Source organism: Schistocerca nitens, chromosome 2 (assembly GCF_023898315.1).
Source record: "Schistocerca nitens isolate TAMUIC-IGC-003100 chromosome 2, iqSchNite1.1, whole genome shotgun sequence".
Lineage (NCBI taxonomy): Eukaryota > Metazoa > Arthropoda > Insecta > Orthoptera > Acrididae > Schistocerca > Schistocerca nitens.
Genome location: NC_064615.1, coordinates 543,176,164 through 543,194,922, shown reverse-complemented (window position 1 = coordinate 543,194,922; position 18,759 = coordinate 543,176,164). Strand labels below are relative to the sequence as shown.

The window sequence follows — 18,759 nt, the reverse complement described above, 5'->3', positions numbered from 1 at the left end:
ATACAAAATAATACCTTCCTCTATGTACAAGACTTTCCCCTAAAAAATGAAAAGCTGTTTGGATTGCAAAATGAGTAGTAGAAATTATCAATGGCATGACTAGATCTCCTTGCATCAGGATTTGAACCGTAATTCTTTATCATAGGCTTTTTCGATAGAAAAAAAAATCTTCATTTCGAGCCTGCGTCTAAATAGTGTTTTTCTAATTTTTAAGAAGGTTGTGAGCTATTTCTAGGAACTCACTTTTTTACTCGCACTTTCTCGTTTGTTCGGCAAATTTAACAAATACAACCCCTAAGACGTGTGTGACAGGTCTACTCAGCTGTGTTGGTGAGCCGTGGCAGTTAACTTACCAGGACATCCGGCTTATTGTTTTCTCGGCTCTACTACAATGGCGCCGAATGAGAAGAAAGTGAAGGACACTCGTCTTTTTACAATGAGATCGAATGAAATTTGGAAATTTGTGAAGAGGTCTTATGGGACCAAACTACTGAGGTCATCGGTCCCTAAGCCTACACACTACTTAAACTAACTTACGCTTCGGACAACATACACATCCATGCCAACGGTAGGACTCGAACCTCCGACGGGGGTAGCCGCACGGACCGTGACACGGCGACTCAGACCGCACGCCTACCCCGTGATGCTACATCGAATGAGAAGGAAGTGAACGGTGCAGTATGATAACCCGTCTTTTTGACAAGGTTGTTGAAATAGCGTTAGTAATAAATGTGACAGAGCGAACGACAATGTAGCTTGACAAAAACAAGGAAAGTCAATCTGCTACTTGTTGCAGCAACCACAGTTCCTGGAAGGGAAAATCAGAAAGGAACGGTACGATAACATTCGATGATGTCATAGGGTGTTTAAATATATATAAATGAAAATGTAAGACCGATAGCAGTAGTATTTCTTAGCGAGTACAATGAAGGCTGCTCTGTTGTTTGTTGCTGGTAAGTTCAAATGGTCAAATGGCTCTGAGCACTATGGGACTTAACATCTGTGGTCATCAGTCCCCTGCGACCGTAGGAGTCCCGCGGTTCCGGACTGCGCGCCTAGAACCACTAGACCACCGCGGCCGGCTGCTGGTAAGTATTGGCATAATTTATAAATTTTTGTTCACGATTAACTTTTTTTCTTACCTTTCTTTTATACAATTCCTGAGGTAGTAATTCGCGTGAAAATCTATTTCTACACTCGGTGGATAATTCTTCACTGCCTCAATTAGCGACGAAATAGAAATGGGAAACAGTTTTGAGTATTGAGATGGTTCTAGGAAGATTTTTCCATTTGATTGTGGTCTCGATCTGTGTTAGCGCATAGATACTCGACGAAAAGTGTTCGCGTCGTCTATATCAACAATTTCAGTCGTCTGAGAGTACGTCTCGAGTGATTACGAATGTAAAGCGCCACAGCCTAGCACTTATTTACACAAGAGTAGCTAACTAACAATCGTAACAAGTAATAGACGGGAAGACTAGCAGTGCCACATGAAGATAAAAATAACGGGAAACAGACTATACTGCATTTTACAGGATTGCAAAACGAAAAGGATAACACAAGATAAGGAGAGATGAAGGATTCCAAACCAATGGAGTGACTAAGCTTTGAATAAAGAAATTAACGAACGGCATATCAGATAATGAGAGAAGTAATCTCTTACTGTATGCTGGACGAAATACTATCTAGTCTTAAAAAGCGCAAACAGAAACGCAGTGAGGGAAACCAAACCCATCATGTTATATCACAGAGTCAGTTATAGCCGTAGTAATATTGTCTTAGTTTCTAATTATCAGTTTGACGATAAGGAGATGAAGTTTCTCCAGTATCTTCTTAAGCTCCCACAATTACCAACGCGCCGATCTTCTTTGCGTCTTCTATGTTTTCTTTGTCTTCTCTTTCGATGGCAGACGGGCGAGCAGAACTCGCGAAACTGTTGAGCGAGTTTTGCTAAGGTACCTCTTTCGTGGAAGAATTTTATTTATTTATTTATTTATTTATTTATTTATTTATTTATTTATTTATTTAACCTGGCAAGATTAGGGCCATCAGGCCCTCTCTTACATCTAACCAGGCATTCTACTTATTTTACATTCATATGTTTTAGTAGGCATGTTAAACTACATCTAGTACAAAAAGTGAAATAAACAATTTGAAAGGTACACCTGGAAAATTACATACATATAGAGTTTATATTCTTAGATCACAAGTACTGTTATAATTAGACATTATTGGACAGACAGATTTGAGATAGGAGTGCTGGCAGCAGGGAGTATGAGGGAGACTCATGGTGAAGGGAGGAGAAGAATAGAGAGACATGATGAAACATAATTAAGGAAATATAAAGGAAAAGAATATTGCGTGGCTAATAGAGATGGATGAAGTGGAAGGCATCTCAGGAGCAACATAGGAGACGCTAGCTTTGCTATTTGACAGATGAGGGGATTGTCCTTGTACATTAATTTTGTGGAGAACTTTATGAGGATGATAGTAGGAAATGCTTCAACTTCTTCTTAAAAGCAGCAGGAGATTGAATTTTGCGCAAGGTAAGGGGCAGTTTGTTCCAGAGGCGGACAGCGGCAACTGAGAAGGAGTTTGCAAAAGTTTTTGTTTTGTGTGTGGGCACAGTTAGGATACCAAATAAGAGTGACCTCGTGTTTCGATTATGATGACATGACAGGTTTTTAATCTCTGAAGCAAGGTACTGGGGTGTTTGCGCCTCGAGGAGTCGGTGGAGTAGACATAGAGTGTGGTAGTCGCGCAATTTGTCCGGCCGCAGCCACCCTAGCTGGGAGTATGAAGCACTAACATGATCGTATCGGCGAATGTTGCAGGTGTAACGCACACAGGCATTCATGGTTAGCTCTAGCCGTCTTTTGTTTTCACTGCTCATGCCTTGTTGAATCACATCACAATAGTGGAGGTTCGGTAGAACGCGTGCTTGCACGAGCCTGCGTTTCAAGTCCTGTGGAAATATGTTCCGAAACTTTTTGAGAGCATAGAGACAAGCAGACGTCTTTCGGCACACTGCGACTGTATTCTCCGCCCAGTTGAGATGCTCATCCAAAGTTACACCCAAGTTCTTCACTGTTTTCTGATATGGTATTGGAGTACCGTCGAGCAGAATAGGAGGTAGCCGTTCGCGGAAATCTGAACTTATTAATTTCTGATGGGCTATTAAGATTACTTGCGTCTTTTTTGCATTTAGTTTAAGCCCCAGGTTTTTCGCCCATGTCACTACTGAAGACAGATCATCATTCATCTGAGCGATTGCAGTGTTTACATCTTCAGGTCTGACGCTTAGATAGAGCTGGAGGTCGTCGGCATAGAAATGATATTTACAGGAGGACAGAACCGATGAAATATCGTTGACATATAAAGAAAACAAAAGTGGTCCTAAGACTGATCCTTGTGGCACTCCCGAGGAAACATGTTTCCAGGAAGATTTTTCATTTACGCAGACAACACATTGCTGTCTGTCTTTTAAGTAGCTTTCAAACCATCTCATTGCACTTTCAGAGAAATTAAGCTGCTGCATTTTTCTGAGCATTATGTCAAAGTTAACAGTGTCAAAAGCTTTGCTGAAGTCCAGTAGCGTCAATATTGTTGCCTTTCGATTGTCGATGGCATATTTCAGGTCATCAGTTACTTTAATTAGAGCAGTGTTTGTGCTGTGATGTTTACGGAAACCGGATTGAAATTTGTCATATAGGCTGAATTCATGCAAGTGTTCAGTGATTTGGTCATGAACAATATATTCAAGTGCTTTGGAAACAGCAGGCAGTATGCTAATTGGTCGGTAATCACTAGGCAGTTGCGGGTTTTCGATCTTAGGGATGGGTCGAATTAGGCTTCTTTTCCATGCAGTGGGATATATTCCGTTCACGAGGGAAAAATTAAATATGTCAGTTAAGACAGGCACTAAGATATCGGCAACATTCTTAATCATGGTTATACCGATACTGTCGTTGCCTATTGCATCAGAAGAGATTCTCATTATTGCTTTTCTTGCCGTATTTGTTGTTACATGTTTTAGATGGAAGGTATCGTTGTTAGTTATCCTGTTTAGGGATTCTTGTGGACGGTAATTATCAGCTGTGCTGGTATTCAGAGGTGCAGAGAAGAATTCATTTAATTCGTTAGCTGACACATGAAAAGTGGTTTCCGATTTTGCCTTTCCGACCCCCAAGCTACGGAGATTCTTCCATAGAGTCGTGGGCGTCAGATCGCTGCATACAAGGGAGCGAGCGTGCCTGATTTTAGCATTGCGAATGCATTGTTTCACTCTGTTCCGTAGCTTTCTATATTCTTCGAAACGCTCGGGTTTCGGATCTGCCTTGAAACGCCTGTGGGCAGCATCCCTATTAGTCATCATTTGACGTAATTCAGCTGTCAGCCATGGAGCAGGAGATTTTCTTACACGGATTGTGCGCACAGGTGCATGTCTGTCATAGAGAGCAGTGAGTTTATCACCAAGTTCATTAATTTTGCCGTCGATTGTGGGTTTTCTGATTATTTGATGCCATGAGATTTCTGAGCAATCGGCTGTTAGAGCGTCAAGGTCAATACGTTTCATGTTCCTACAAGTTATGTAACGCGATTTGATCCTGTATTGCCGTAAGAGGTTTCCTAAGATCTGAGACTGGCAACCGCTTTCGCTGCAACCGATTTTCTGGGGTCATTTCCATTTCAGGTCGCTTCGGGAAATTACTCCTACACATGTTGTGGTTCCTGTGATGGATCGCTAATAGTGTAATTGAACAGCAATGGATCGCGTCACTTGTTTAGTTGCAATGCATTATACTTAGTTACTACAAGATTAACTTAGAGGACCTCCACCAACTGTCGATCCCCTGCAGATTTCCAATGCCCTACAGCCGTGTGACGTTGCAGCATCGCTACATACTACAGCGTCACTGCGAAATATCTCATAGAACTTACGTCATTATAACTAGATCATTTATATACAGGATGTTAAAAGAAAGTATTCCATCTTTGGAGAGATGATTTGGTCTTTGAAATGCACACCTTAACAAGCATGAGCACTTGTTCATCTTCACTACTGTGAAACACATCAAGTCTACTTAACCTAGATGCTGTCTCGATCATCCACAGAATGCAATAAGCTAATAAGTAATCAAATGAGATGACATTATTTTGTTGTTGTATAGCAGCATATAATCTACATATAGTGCCTGGACTAAAAAAATATTTTTATGTGACTTATGTACCTGCTTTCCCATAGTAAATGGAAACAAGGCTTCTAATCCGAATATCGCTGTTTACCGATACAGTATAGAGAGTTGCGACCTGATCGTTATCACACGATTGTTTACAGTGTGAGGCAACGATATAAATGTAAGAGAACTGAAATAAATAATGTTTTACTGTAGTTAGGCGTAATCTGGTATGCCAGTGTCGTCTGAATGAATTAGGTCACAAGATTCAAAACGGGCAAAAGTTAAATTTGGTAAATAGCCAATCACCCAAAAATTTGGCAAGAAAAGTAATGCGAAAATAAATAAAATGCATTCACGCAAGCTTCAATGTTAGGAACACGTGTAAAATGAGCACTTAAGACGTCAATCTAGCCTCAAATAACGTTAATTATAATTCTGCAATGACTAGCAACACTCCATAGAAACAACACTGTACTACGTAACTCATGAAAATGCTGTCTGTTTGAAAATATGTTTAATCCTGTCTAGGACAGGGAAATATTCTTTGCCGGTTACCTCGCAAATGATGCCGTAGAAACCGTCATTTATGGCGACTATTATTTGGGAATCCTAATGTTAGGTAGATGTATGCACGTAATCTCATTTACAAAACATAACATTAAATAGTAAAATTTCTTTGACTGTAATATAACCAGCTTACTTTTGTCAATAAAATACAAGTTGCGTATGAATTACTCGTATAGTGAACCGCTTGTCTGCATTACCATAGTTGTGCACCACTCTATGAACAAATGTAGATACCACTGCTTTTTATTACAATGATTATTTTATTGGAAATCTGTTGTAACTTTAACTGAATCGAATTTCTTTTAACTATTTCTTGTACCCTCTATTTTCTCGGAAGCTATGGTTTGAGGGCAATACGCTGTTCGTGGTTAACGACCTGAGTCTGTAAAGTTTGCATTGAACAATGTCTCAAAAATTTACTATTACACTGGCTTGTCTATTACACAGCAATAAAAATACTTTGCGATGAGTTGCATCTGGCACGATGTAATGCTTATTACGAAATTGATTACTGGCGGTAGACTCTTATTGATGAGTGAGCAAACTGAATAAAATATATGCACACAGCAGTCTTCATTAATTCCAACATTTTCTTGTGATCATGTTCTGTGTCCATATCACAATTTCCATAACAATCTCCTTTTGGCATTTGCGCGCCAACACACACGTCTCTATCACACAAGAGATGCTTCGCAACTCATCTCTGGCTTAGTTCTTGGACTGAATGCTCTCGCGCCAACGTCGTTATCTTTCCATGAAATATATTCTTCGTAATAGGTCAATATAATTCCCTTGACACTGCCAGCGTATTTAATGCAATTAGTATTTTTTATGTCTTATTTATTCACCCAGCTTATATTACCTTTTGATAAAATCCACTTAATGACAAAATTCATAAAGACATACAGTTACAAGAAATGATTATAAACGCAGGCGGTAGCTGAAAAATACATGAGACATCGGGTATTACATACGACCTGATATTGTGAGACGCCGCTAAAGGACGTGCTCGAAATGGTGTTTGCTGTTCACCGTCTGTAATAACAGGCTTCCATTATGCTGGAAATTGCAGAAAAAACTACAAGCTGTTCACAATACATAGTGGACCTGTTAGAGTTAATGTAAGTGCACTTACCCAGAACTGCGAATACGGTTTACAGTTTCAACAACTGCTCAAAGCTCTTAAGGTAAGCGTATTAGATCCCATTTTTACAGGGCATTTCTCATGGTTTTATCCGAACGGCAACCTCTCAAAATATGCAATACTTTTTGTTTTACACCGTGTACATCGCGAGCAGTAGTGGCCATGTGACACTTCCTCGTCGTACCTTTCATATTATTTTTCCAATTATCGATTTTGTTCCATTAAGAGCGATATCTTGAGTTATATCTGCAGTCAGCTACAGAAAACAGTCCCTTGTTTTGGTACACTTGTCTTAAAACATTCGACATAATTGTTACAAATATGAGGTACCCTCCTACCATAGCTTCCCTAATATCAGTTACATTGGGTTTCATGTACAACTTAGGGACTAACAGACAACAGAGTACCATTACCATCCAGAGAAAATACATTAGCAAGTTCCCGAGTTGTGGCATGAGTCAGCAGACTATTGTAAAACTAGCACCTGCCAGAGTCACAGTACCAGACAGTTGTATCAGAGTGCTAGATGGTGAAGTCGAACTAACAGGCAGTGGACAAAGTTACGAGCTGTAATACAGCACTGGTCGCAGTTGCGGTGGTCCAAGGACAACCAGAAGAGTCGACCAATGCTGCCAGCCAGGGTGAGGAACAGCCGTCCGCCACCAACCCGGCTGTGTGAACATTGGTGGCGGCGTCGTACGCGGAAGAAGACGAGGATACCATTTGTGTCCAGGCAGACAACAAGTTCTACTTGTATGCTAATTCACTGAAGCTGTATTCTTGCTACAACCTGCTACCGAAGGGTACGTTACTTTGAATAACAAGATTTTCTATTCATGATTGACGAGATAACCACGGACTGTTAAGCATAATATTTCGTGAAGTATTCCAAAGTGAATGTGAGAATATGAGTTAAATCAAACCATCTAGAGAAACAGTAAATTGTAACCTCCTCGTGAACAATGCAAGATTCTGCACTTTACGATATTGCAAACTCATCTAAATCTTCACCAAAACTATTCAAAGCAATTTCCTGCACATATTTAATTCTCTTTTTCCATTTACATGTCATACCCTTAAATCTGCTGAATTTTTTAACTTTCTACAGTTCAGAAACTGAGTTCTTTTATTTGTATTATGTTGTATAACGCGACATAAAGTTTTCCATGGGCTATAGTCTCAACATTTAGCGAAGAGATACTTTAATGGGCGACGGTTGTTAGCACCAGTACCGAGTCGTTTATTTTGAAGTAAGTATGTTGCTAGCTTTGTACCTAGATCTAGATACAGTAAAACGTTGTAAAATGATGGGCAGGGCGCACTTTTCATTGTACTTTGTTGAAGGTCGACAGAAGAAGTAGTGTACATCAACACTACTCGTTGTACGTTCATGAAAAAATAGAAATAGGGTACAAGATTGGAAAAGTTCCAAATTTAGCCACGAACCAAGACCCGAGAAATTAGGTGGACCGGACAATACTAAGCTAATGTACCGGACGTCACCTTGTACTGTAGATCATTTTGTCATTAAAATTCATGAACAACTCATAGAAAGCGCAACGACACATATCTACAGTGTGCTGTGTGCCTAAGACAGGCGATGATACCCCATATTAGTAATCAACCGCACAAGCATTGTAAAAATTACCCCGAATTTGAAGCATTTATAAAGAGCAGCAGCCCACACATCGTATTTGGGAGCCAGTGAAGCGTGAAAGCAGAACTTGGTAAAAGCTAGTTAACTGTGTCAGACCAGAATATCGAGGTAGAAGGAGTGGAAAATAGCGTAGTCGTAGTACTAGTTGACATTTCCATCGAGTCAGAAATTGTGTTGGCAATGCGTTGATTAGCACGAAAGTAAAGGTTATGCGTAAGCCAAAAAGCGCAAGTATATCCTTCTAATGGCTTATAGATACGCCTGTAGAAGTAATTTGTTGTTGTTGTCTTCAATCCTGAGACTGGTTTCATGCAGCTCTCCATGCTACTCTATCCTGTGCAAGCTTCTTCATCTCCCAGTACTTACTGCAACCGACATCCTTCTGAATCTGCTTAGTGTATTCATCTCTTGGTCTCCCTCTACGATTTTTACCCTCCAAGCTGCCCTCCAATGCTAAATTTGTGATCCCTTGATGCCTCAGAACATGTCCTACCAACCGGTCCCTTCTTCTTGTCAAGTTGTGCCACAAACTCCTCTTCTCCCCAATTCTATTGGTTCAAATGGTTCAAATGGCTCTGAGCACTATGGGACTCAACTGCTGAGGTCATAAGTCCCCTAGCACTTAGAAATACTTACACCTAACTAACCTAAGGACAACACACACATCCATGCCCGAGGCAGGATTCGAACCTGCGGTCGCGCGGTTCCAGACTGTAACGCCTAGAAACGCTCGGCCACCAGCGGCCGGCCCCAGGTCTATTCAATATCTCCTCATTAGTTATGTGATCTACCCATCTAATCTTCAGAATTCTTCTGTAGCACCACATTTCGAAACCTTCTGTTCTCCTCTTGTCCAAACTACTGATCGTCCATGTTTCACTTCCATACAAATACTTTCAGAAACGACTTCCTGACACTGAAATCTATACTCGATGTTAACAAATTTCTCTTCATCACAAAGCTTTCCTTGCCATTGCCAGTCTACATTTTATATCCTCTCTACTTCGACCATCATCAGTTATTTTGCTCCCCAAATAGCAAAACACCTTTACTACTTTAAGTGTCTCATTTCCTAATCTAATTCCCTCAGCATCACCCGACTTAATTTGTCTACATTCCATTATCCTCGTTTTGCTTTTGTTGATGTTCATCTTATATCCTCCTTTCAAGACACTGTCCATTCCGTTCAACTGCTCTTCCAAGTCCTTTGCTGTCTCCGACAGAATTACAATGTCATTGGCGAACGTCAAAGTTTTTATTTCTTCTCCATGGACTTTAATACCTAATCCGAATTTTTCTTTTGTTTCCTTTACTGCTTGCTCAATGTACAGATTGAATAACACCGGGACAGGCGACAACCCTGCCTCACTCCCTTCCCAACCGCTGCTTCCCTTTCATGCCCCTCGACTCTTATAACTGCCATCTGGTTTCTGTACAAATTGTAAATAGCCTTTCCCTCCCTGTATTTTACCCCTGCCACCTTTAGAATTTGAAAGAGAGTATTCCAGTCAACATTGTCAAAAGCTTTCTCTAAGTCCACAAATGCTAGAAATGTAGGTTTGTCTTTCCTTAATCTTTCTTCTAAGATAAGTCGTAGGGTCAGTATTGCCTCACGTGTTCCAACATTTCTGCGGAATCCAAACTTGTCTTCCCCGAGGTCGGCTTCTACCAGTTTTTCCATTCGTCTGTAAAGAATTCGCGTTAGTATTTTGCAGCTGTGACTTATTAAACTGATAGTTCGGTAATTTTCACATCTGACAACACCTGCTTTCTTTGGGATTGGGATTATTATATTCTTTTTGAAGTCTGAGGGTAATTAGCCTGTCTCATACATCTTGCTCACCAGATGGTAGAGTTTTGTCAGGACTGGCTCTCCCAAGGCCGTCAGTAGTTCCAATGGAATGTTGTCTACTCTCGGGGCCTTGTTTCGACTCAGGTCTTTCAGTGCTCTGTCAAACTCTTCATGCAGTATCGTATCTCCAATTTCATCTGCATCTACATCCTCTTCCATTTCCATAATATTGTCCTCAAGTGCATCGCCCTTGTATAGACCCTCTATATACTCCTTCTACCTTTGGCCTTTCCCTTCTTTGCTTAGAACTGGGTTTCCATCTGAGCTCTTGATATTCATACAAGTGGCTCTCTTTTCTCCAAAGGTCTCTTTAATATTCCTCTAGGCAGTATCTATCTTACCCCTAGTGAGATAAGCCTCTACATTCTTACATTTGTCCTCTAGCCATCCCTGCTTAGCCATTTTGCACTTCCTGTCGATTTCATTTTTGAGACGTTTGTATTCCCTTTTGCCTGCTTCATTTACTGCATTTTTATATTTTCTCCATTCATCGATTGAATTGAATATTGCTTTTTACCTACTTGATCCTCTGCTGCCTTCACTACTTCATCCCTCAGCGCTACCCATTCTTCTTCTACTGTATTTCTTTCCCCCATTCCTGTCAATTATTCCCTTATGCTCTCGCCGGCCGAAGTGGCCGTGCGGTTAAAGGCGCTGCAGTCTGGAACCGCAAGACCGCTACGGTCGCAGGTTCGAATCCTGCCTCGGGCATGGATGTTTGTGATGTCTTAGGTTAGTTAGGTTTAACTAGTTCTAAGTTCTAGGGGACTAATGACCTCAGCAGTTGAGTCCCATAGTGCTCAGAGCCATTTGAACCTTATGCTCTCCCTGAAACTCTGTACAACCTCTGGTTTAGTCAGTTTATCCAGGTCCCAACTCCTGAAATGCCCATCTTTTTGCAGTTTCTTCAGTTTTAATCTACAGTTCATAACCAATAAGTTGTGGTCAGAGTCCACATCTGCCCCTGGAGATGTCTTACAATTTAAAACCTGGTTCCTAAATTTCTGTCTTACCATTATATAATCTGTCTGATACCTTCTAGTATCTCCACGATTCTTCCATGTATACAACCTTCTTTTATGATTCTTGAATCAAGTGTTAGCTATGATTAATTTATGCTCTGTGCAAAATTCTACCAGACAGCTTCCTCTTTCATTTCTCTCCCCCAATCCATATTCACCTACTATGTTTCCTTCTTTCCTTTTTTCTACTCTCGAATTCCAGTCACCCATGACTATTAAATTTTCGTCTCCCTTCACTACCTGAATAATTTCTTTTATCTCATAATACATTTCATCAATTTCTTCATCGTCTGCAGAGCTAGTAGGCATATATACTTGTTCTGCTGTAGTAGGCATGGGTTTCGTGTCTATCTTGGCCACAATAATGCGTTGACTATGCTGTTGGTAGTAGCTTACCAGCACTCCTTTTTTTATTCATTATTAAACCTACTCCTTCATTACCCCTATCTGATTTTGTATTTATGACCCTGTATTCACCTGAAGTAACTTAAGATGAAAATTAGTTCATGTGTATGTGTCCTTCGAAGTTGTGTCGAGTATTTAGAGGCCTAAGCAGTCATAGGAATACCAACAATCTTGCTTAGTAATCATATGTGTAAAAGCATCGTAGAACAGATATTATTGAACTAACAAGTGGCCAATGAAGACAAACAGATATGAGCACATATTGACCTGAACCGTTCCTGATGTTCTCGTAGCATAATGAATATGAAGATGGACATGTATACAAATCAAGCGAAGAAGTTTACATATGTACTGAATCTGTTACAACACAACCACGATATTATTGCACTTGGCTTTCCGTGGCCGCCACCGGAAAGAGGCGGTGACCTCACAGTAAACAAGTACAGGGATGGCTAAGAAAAATGCATTTCAGCACAGCTGTGCGTATAATCTCAAGTGGTTCATAGTGTCCTCGTGAAATATTACGATAAAATCTCACGATAAGCTGACTGAAGCGCCTTCACTCCCAGGAACAATAATATTGGCATCGACTAATAAACAGAAGGTCACCTCACATCACAACAGTCAGTTAACTTCGACAGGAATCGCACAGAGCAATAGTGGCACACGATACAGAGAATAATTCCTAAAACTCTAGTAAAATCGGAATCTACTAGAGCAGATGAAGGTGAGGGGGCTCACCATTACATATCTTTGACTCTCTCTCCAAACTATTAACATTTTGGTTATCTTGTTTTTTTCACGCATAGTGTCCTGGGCAATATTGAGGTTACGGAAGCATTGTTTATATACTTCTCAGAGTCTGTAACTGAACAACAGGCTAACACAGACGCCGGAGCTTTCGATGAGTATATGCCATCCAATTGCAAAATACAGCTGATATCCAATCACGTCCGGACAGAGTACCGGTCCGTGCATAAGCTGACATGATGAGGAATGCGATGATGGTATTTTTAAAGGGCTCAAATTGGCGGTTGTTAGTCAGCATGTCATTCCCAGAAGAGCTGTATTGTGAACGCTGTTGACTGCACTATAAGAAGGCAAATAAAACTGTGTATTTGGAAGAGAGGTATGAACACGTCTCCTCTTACTCAGGCACCGTGAATACTTTTGTGTGCTGCCAGTTTCTGCACAGACGATTAAAATGTGAATTAACTCCTTTATTCAATGGTAATGTTTCCGTTATCTACACGACATGTCTCACGATGAGAAAATGCAGACGTGTGGAGAGCATGACATGATGAGGAATGCGATGATGGTATTTTTAAAGGGCTCAAATTGGCGGTTGTTAGTCAGCATGTCATTCCCAGAAGAGCTGTATTGTGAACGCTGTTGACTGCACTATAAGAAGGCAAATAAAACTGTGTATTTGGAAGAGAGGTATGAACACGTCTCCTCTTACTCAGGCACCGTGAATACTTTTGTGTGCTGCCAGTTTCTGCACAGACGATCAAAATGTGAATTAACTCCTTTATTCAATGGTAATGTTTCCGTTATCTACACGACATGTCTCACGATGAGAAAATGCAGACGTGTGGAGAGCATGACATGATGAGGAATGCGATGATGGTATTTTTAAAGGGCTCAAATTGGCGGTTGTTAGTCAGCATGTCATTCCCAGAAGAGCTGTATTGTGAACGCTGTTGACTGCACTATAAGAAGGCAAATAAAACTGTGTATTTGGAAGAGAGGTATGAACACGTCTCCTCTTACTCAGGCACCGTGAATACTTTTGTGTGCTGCCAGTTTCTGCACAGACGATCAAAATGTGAATTAACTCCTTTATTCAATGGTAATGTTTCCGTTATCTACACGACATGTCTCACGATGAGAAAATGCAGACGTGTGGAGAGCATGACTCCGCAGCCTTGTCGCGTATGTTAGAAATCAAGCTGGTTCTTTAGATACATAATGACGATCTCATTATCTCATTATGGACAACGTCTAATTCATATATGTCTGCCTTGCTAGTCCATATACAGGGCAGTTGTATCCAAGACAGAACCGAAGAAATGTAATGTAAAGCTGCAGGACTCGAGGACTGTAGGCAGTTAGGTACTTTATGATTTTATGTGTTTCCTGGCACCTTGCTTTCACATCCCTGACATGTTCCAGACATCTCCATTTATCACCAAAAAGCTGGCTCAGTAATGTAACTGATTTGCTACAGTAATCTAGAGTAGAAATAATTCAGTTCAATTAAAAAGACAATATGAAGAATTGTAGTCTATAAAAATGTTTCTCTACAAAGATTTAGACACTGTGTCGAGCTGAGACTTTATGACGAACAAAAATTAAGAAATACGCCACGAACAGGGAGCACTAACCTGGATTTTTTTTTTTACTCATCAGTCTTCTGACTGGTTCGTTGCGGTCAGCCACCATTTTCTCTCTTTTGCCCAACTTTTCGTCTCAGAGTAGCACTTCCAACCTACGTCCTCAGTTATTTGCTGGTTGTATCCCAACCTTTGTCTACACCTACAGTTTGTATCTTCTATAGCTCCATCCAGTAACATAAGAGTTACTGTCTGATGTCTTAGCAGATGTTCTATCATTCCGTCTTCTTTCTTTTCAGTGTTTCCCATACATTCCTTTATTGGCATATTCTGGGGAGAGCCCCCTCATGTCTTACTTTTTCAGCCCACCTAATTTTAAACATTCTTCAGTAGCACCACATCACAAATGCTTATATTCCCTTCTGTTCCCTGCATATTCTATTTGGCTCATTCCTGAGTGACTTGTATTTCTGAATTTCACTGATCGGATTTTTAATTCTTTCTTTCGTCGATCAGCGGAAGTATTTCTTTTCTTATCCACTGTTTCTTCGCAGTTACATTCCTTTTACCTACGTTTCTATCTTCAAATTTTGCGACTGCCCCTTTCAGAGATGTCTATTACTCTTCAGCTGAACTGCCTGGTAAGGTATTAATTATGGCTGTATCTATAGCCTCAAAGAGGTTCAGATGTGTCTCTTCACTCCTTGCTACTTCCGTATGTCACTAACTGAAATCTTCATGTATCTCGCAGCCTTCTCAAAGTTTACCTCCTCCTTGTGTGATTATTGTAGAGTGTTTACGTTATTACCATCTAAAACCTATTGCAGAACATATTAATCTTTCCCCGGTCTCATTCGTACTACCAAGTTCATTTTTTAATGTAAACCTATCCTATACCCCTTCCTGCACAACCACTTTCCAATCCCCCATGACTACAAGATTTTCATATACCTTTACATACTGAATTATCCGTTAAATCCTAATATAATTTCTCTACCTCTTCATCTCTTTGCGATGAAGCATGCATAAACAAACTATTGTTGTCAGTGTTGGTTTGCTGTCTAATCTGATGAGAGCAACCCCATCAGTGAAACGTTCGCAGTAACTCACTCGTTGTCCAACCATCCCATTCATAACAAATTCTAATCCAGTAATACCATTTTCTGCATCTTTCCATATTACTGTATACTCATCTGACCAGAAAGGATATGTCTCGTCACATTTCACATCAGTGATGCCCACTGATCCATAATGAGCCTTAGCATTTCCGTTTTCACATTTTCTAGCTTCCCTACCATGTTGAAACTTCCACCATTCCACGTCCAGATTCGTGAAATGTTATTCTTTCTTTGGTTTTTGAATCATTTGATAAACTCTCCTCTCATTTCGGAGTCCCCTCCCAGAGATCTGAATGCGGTACTTGTTAGTAATGTTTTCCCACTGGAGAGGTCATCAGGGCAATTTCTCAGTTACAGGTCACCTGTCTTGCAGATACGCATTATCTGTCCTTAACGCAGTGGTTCTCATTGTCTTCTGCATCATCATGCCACTCAACATTACTGAGTCTTCCGCCTTCTAGGGGCAGTTTGCCACTATAAGGGAAAGAGAAAGATCTGAAGCTCTGTCGGCACTTCCGCTCTCTTTGACAAAGCCGTTGGCAGGGTGAGGGTGACTTTACGCCGGATGTCTTCGGCCACTATTTCTGAAGAGTTTTATTCTAAATTTAAGCAGTGAGAACGAATCTAACACGGTAAGAGAAACGTTTTGATTATTAATGAAAGACGCTACACCTAGAACATGGGTGCATTCCTGAAATTATAGCTGTGGACATTATGCTGTTAATGGCGATGTCAAAAACATAATCTTGGTACAGCCTTTACTTGAAGAATACGATCCCACAGTACGTGTCCGAAGCTACAGAGAAAATAACTTCTGTTCAGGAAGGTCAATGCGAGAAGGTGAAAACTCCTTGTATTTCTCATTCATCAATATGAATGGATGGCTGTATTCCTTTTCTTGTTCAACTTAAAACTCAGCTTCTTCCTCTATGCAGCTTCAAAAGACTATGGCCGAACGACGTACTCTAAGTCAACGCATATGTGACTGTTTCCTCTGTCATGTCATTACATTGCGTACATTCGCGCTATAGTCATTCTTTCTGCAATGTCTCTGTGCATATGTTCATTGTGTCTCACTATGCCACCACATTTGTAATTGAATGAACAATTTTGTAAGTGCAGATCCACCTGGAGTGGATGTTCTCGAAGTTCTATACTTTTTGTCATGTTTGGCACTTGGTGACCTATTTTCGTGTCGACGAAAAGAGTATCATTCTTTGCCGTTTAACAGATTTACGTGTGCCATCCAAACTGTTGAATCATTTACGTATACAAAACACTGACAAATTATCAAACATATCTATTGTTACTGTAAAAATTTTCTGTATTAAGTGATGTAATATTCTCCCAGAGACACTTGATCGGGAGCACTATCTACCTCAAATTTCTTATTTGGGTATTTTCATCTCTTTTGGTCAAAGAACCACTTTGAGAATTGCTAGATTGAGAAACGGAAAACAACGTTATTTTTTCAAGTACAGATGGGTCGATACAGTCCATCAGGACAAAATACATTTCTGCTGAAGACGTCGCGTATGACAAGTTTTCTTAAGGTCGACTGCCTCGCCTCAGCTTTCATTTGACTCTTGGGAACGAACCACGCCTGTAGACTGCTTATTCTTACTTTGTTTAAATTTATGGTTAGGACCCATGTCGCAAGCCGCGCCGTTAAGCCGAGATGTCCGTCTTGTGTGACACACAACGTGCCTACTTCATCACAACTGTAGTCGTTGAGGTACGCTCAGAAGTTATGGCAACTGATGACTCGCGACGCTGGTGAACACCCAGCTAGGTAACCCCGAGACCGTCACACCCCTACCCTGCCATTACTGGTTGAGCCGACGAGGGAAGCAATCGAGTTTAGACTTGCAGCACAGAAAGACATGGGATATAATTTGTGGCTGGCGGTGCTCACCACTCCCCAAGTCCCAAATGCAGGGTTGGCCAAATCCTTTCCCTGTATGCGAAACTGAGGCCCTGAGGTGGTGATCATTTGTCATGTCACAGGATAGATATCTGGATTATTGAATGCCGCGCACCTGAGCAGCAATTACCCACTTTGAAGAACTTCTTTCTAGTGACATCCTAACTCTCTCGAAATGCACCAAGCTTCAGATTTACTCGCATTTTCCATCTGCTAAAGAGCCGTCTACAATAATGCCAGTAAGGATAGGAAGTCGCTAACACAGGGCGCTTGTCAGCAGTTAGGACGCTTGCTCCAGTTTCACAGTACTCGTAAAAATAGTCACCGCCTATTAAAACATGTCTTCCTAAAAATAGGGTCCAGATCGGACAGGGTACTTCACAGTCCATTGAAGGAAAGCCTATTCAAGACGCATGAACAAAAAAAAAAAGGTAGTTACTGTTCTGGGGAGGTGCAAAATGAATACGAAATCCCGACGACCTATCACTGGTACATGTGGAACCGACACTCTCTGTAGTGCATCTATTACCAGAGGTCTCTCATATTTTCACAGTGCTGAAAACGAAATTTAAGCCATGTAAAAAAAGTGATAACATATCACAGTGTTATCAGTAGTAACTATCAAACAGTATACAATTCCGTTCATAGTTTCTAACTCTGATAAAACATGTTTCCCTCTGTTTGTTGTAGTTTACGTGGTGAAACCAAAGAGTCTCTGCAAACCAACCCTGTCAGACTGTCCCAAGAACTAGGACTATTGCAAGTCTGTTGGTTCAGCTTGAAGAGACTAACTCCTCTGCGATTGGGTGAAGACCAGATGGCTGGCCTGCTGGCTGAAGACATCTACAATATTCTGAGAAATCAAGAAATCCCAAGAGCGTCAGAACTTACCTCTTTTTCTAGCAAAAAAACTGGAGGAATCGACTAATCCTCTTTCATCATTGTTTGTGATTGTTTCACGATATGCAATAAACCACACCAGCATTACATTTAGGCGAGAAACTGATTCCAAAAACGTGTGTTTAAAAACATTGTTTTTCCAGTTTTTTTCTGTTGGCCTTTTAATAGTTTTATACTGACGCAATAAAACTGTAGTTTCATGTCGTCAACAGTTATCATTCTGTCGTTGAATACATTTCCTTACCTGCAGCTTCACATAATTATTGGAAAATTATGACTGTATATTAATCATACAAAACGCAATTCATCCATTCATGCTAATCTCGTACCATCCCAATACCCAATTCCCGCCCTAACACGTTGACTGAAACGACGACACCGGTGGACACATCAGAGACTTGCTACTGACAGAGTGGCTTGTCCTTGTCTTTCCTGGATAAAGTTTGAAATACTTGCAGCACAGAATACATGGTGTCTTCTCTGGCTGTTATACAGGGTGAGTCACCTGACGTTACCGCTGGATATATTTCGTAAACCACATCAAATACTGACGAACCGATTCCACAGACCGAACGCATGGAGAGGAGCTAGTGTAATTCTTTAATACAAACCATACAAAAATGCACGGAAGTATGTTTTTTAACACAAACATTT

The 18,759-nt window shown here is 40.7% G+C and overlaps 1 protein-coding gene across 2 annotated transcripts in view; it reads left to right on the top strand.

Annotated features, from left to right (window-relative positions):
* LOC126236531 (uncharacterized) overlaps nt 1-18,759 on the top strand; it is a 350,541-nt gene that overhangs the window by 76,263 nt on the left and 255,519 nt on the right. The window contains exons 2-3 of one of the 2 annotated variants that reach the window (XR_007544932.1): nt 7,470-7,694; nt 17,896-18,194. The gene's annotated coding sequence lies outside the window, so the exon portion shown is untranslated. Of the gene's footprint in view, nt 1-7,469; nt 7,695-17,895; nt 18,195-18,759 lie in introns of those variants that run through there. The other variant, XR_007544933.1, reaches the window with a different exon arrangement.